The 2,645-nt window shown below is 39.4% G+C and overlaps 1 protein-coding gene across 1 annotated transcript in view; it reads left to right on the forward strand.

The window, feature by feature from the left end:
- Window positions 1-2,645, forward strand: part of ADARB2 (adenosine deaminase, RNA-specific, B2 (non-functional)) — a gene marked incomplete at its 5' end in the record, with an annotated part of 96,553 nt that overhangs the window by 16,747 nt on the left and 77,161 nt on the right. The window lies entirely within an intron of this gene.

Raw genomic sequence — 2,645 nt, forward strand, 5'->3', positions numbered from 1 at the left:
GAGGTGTTGTGAGCAATGTGTCACGAGATGAATGAGCCAGTGTTAGGAGGAAGCTGAATGTGTGTCTGCTTTTGGCTGTGATGGAGTTCATTTACTGCATAGCAGCTCGTATGGTACTATGTTTTGGATTTGTGAACAAAACAGGGTTGATAAACACTGACAGTTTACCTGTTGCTGAGCAGAGCTTACACAGCATCAAGGTTTCCCTGCTTCTCACCCCGCCCCAACTAGCAAGATGGTTGGGGTTGGACAAGAAACTGGAAGGAGACACAGCCAGGACAGCTGACCCCAACTGACCAAAGGGGTATCCCACACCATGTGGTGTCATACCCAGCAGTAACAGGAAGGAGCAGGAAGGGAGGACATTCAGAGTTAAGGTATTAATAGTAGACCTGTTTAACTGTCTTTATCTCAAGCCATGAGTTTTCCTCGCTTTTACCCTTCTGATTCTCTTCTACATCCAGCTGGGAGGGAGAGAGGGAGAGAGCAGCTGTATAAGTCCAAGTTGCCTGCCAGGGTAAACCCATAACAGTAGCACTGGGGCACAACTGCGTGAAGTATAGAAAGTCACCATTTATGAATCTACATTGACATACTGGTTTCCATTTTAGCCAGTGGCAAGATTTTGTTTGGTGCAGCTTCCATGTTAGAAAACCACATTTAGGGAATATTTGGAAAGGAAAATGCTGAGATATTACAACTTAAATACCACATTGATGGCTGTTCTCAAATAGCTGCCTGGTTTCCATTCATACCTTGAGGGGCTAATCAATAAAGCATAATTATCTCCTCTGTTTATAGGGTGATGCTTGTTCTCAGTTTGAATTGAGAACTATTGAAAACACATATGAGGAAGACCTGAATGTATGTGTCACGATCAATTCAGAGTTTAAATTGCTTATAATGGCTTTTTAATGTCAATGCAGATATCTCTGAGTGGCCTAAAGATAGGGTGACAAAAAAGTAACTGGCTATGTCACCAGCTAGTTTTCCTTTTTTAGTTTTAAGTGGATATTGCCAAACACAATTTCCTCTTCTTAAATCAATACAAACTGTTCTCCAGACTCTTTCTTGTCCCTCATGTGTTTGGAAACACTTCTGAGGACAGTTTTGTCTACCACCTTGCCAGGGATGGAGGTGCAGTGTCAGGCCTGTAGTTCCCTGGTTCTTCCTTTCTGTCCTTCTTGAAGATAGGAGTGACACTTGCTCTCCTCTAGTCTTCAGGAACTCCTGTCAGTTACCAGGAGCAAGAGCAGGATAGAGCAGGGTGGTTTTGATTTGGTTTTCTTCTGAATAGCAAGTTACTGAGCTACTTTCAGGACAAACCATTACAACATTTCCATGGTCAGGCCTGTGCTGGAAGCAGGATGACGAGACCAAAACAGCCTCTTCTGACTTTAAAATCTTTGGGTTTGAAATTACTCATAATTCTGTCAAGTCAAATACAACTGATACAAATACAACACCTTTTTTGTAAGTTGATCGTGTCCCTTTAGCACAATTATTCAATAATCCTAAACACTTTTGTTAATAATGTGTGACAGGCAGCTGTGATGGGAATGCTTCATGATTGCTCCTTATGTGCTATCATGCTGGGATTGCAGACCCGTGCTCTGCTGTTTTGCTATCTGTACTTCACTTCAGACATGTTTTATTATAGTACTTTAAAAGGAAGAATGGAACATTTTATCATATTTTCCTGCCAAACCCCTTCTGTCTGTTTTTTTCTTAAAGAATTGTTTTTATCACCTATCTTTTCCTGTGTATTGCAGCATTATCTCCAACTGTTAAGGGAAAAAATGAATGGACTTACAGTGTACAACAGACTGACAGCAAATCATAGCATGGATGTTCCCTTCAGAGTGACAGTTATACCCTAGATGGCATAGTGACTAAATAACTCATTGTGAGAAACTCCTTCTCACAGACAGTTGTTAAATTGCAGGTATTACCAAAACAGAATGCAAGACTTATTGCTTGTTCTATGGTCATTTTTCTTTAGGTAAGGATATATGTCTCTGCTTTTCTTTTTCTTTTTTTTTTATGTTTGGAAGAAACAAACTGAAATAACCAATCCAGTCCTCAGCATCATTACAGTGCCATTATAGTTTATGCTGACCTAGTATTTTCACTATAAATCCTGTTTTCCACATGAGTCTTTAGATCAGGGTTCATTTACAGTCCAGGCTTGTTTGTGGGGAAGTACTTTCAATGCACTTTGAGGACTGATCCTTGTCCTTTTAAAATTTACAAGAGAGTGGCATAAGAATAAAAATTATTTCAGATGCTTTCTAGTATTGCTCTTTCATTCCTGTAGCAAAGAACCTAGATCTCAGTTTGAAATTGAGATTTTGCTAAGATTTAATAAGAAATTACTATAGCTCTGAATGATCGGAATCAACCCGTTCAGGTTAATAGCTTGTTTCATTTAGAAAAGTGCCTAGTTTTTCACAGTGCATAAATATTCAAAAACATCACTTTATAAATATTTATGTCAAAATCTCTGGCATCCCTGGTACTCCAAAGACTGACTGCAAGGTGTTTTGTTCCATTGGAAGATCAGCAGCAGACCTAAAATGCAGATGAGCAGGTCTACCTGCTTTAAACACAGTACTGACAAAAAAAAAATAGAGTCCACTCATACA

Source organism: Acanthisitta chloris, unplaced genomic scaffold, assembly GCF_000695815.1.
Source record: "Acanthisitta chloris isolate BGI_N310 unplaced genomic scaffold, ASM69581v1 scaffold19472, whole genome shotgun sequence".
Taxonomy (NCBI): Eukaryota; Metazoa; Chordata; class Aves; order Passeriformes; family Acanthisittidae; genus Acanthisitta; species Acanthisitta chloris.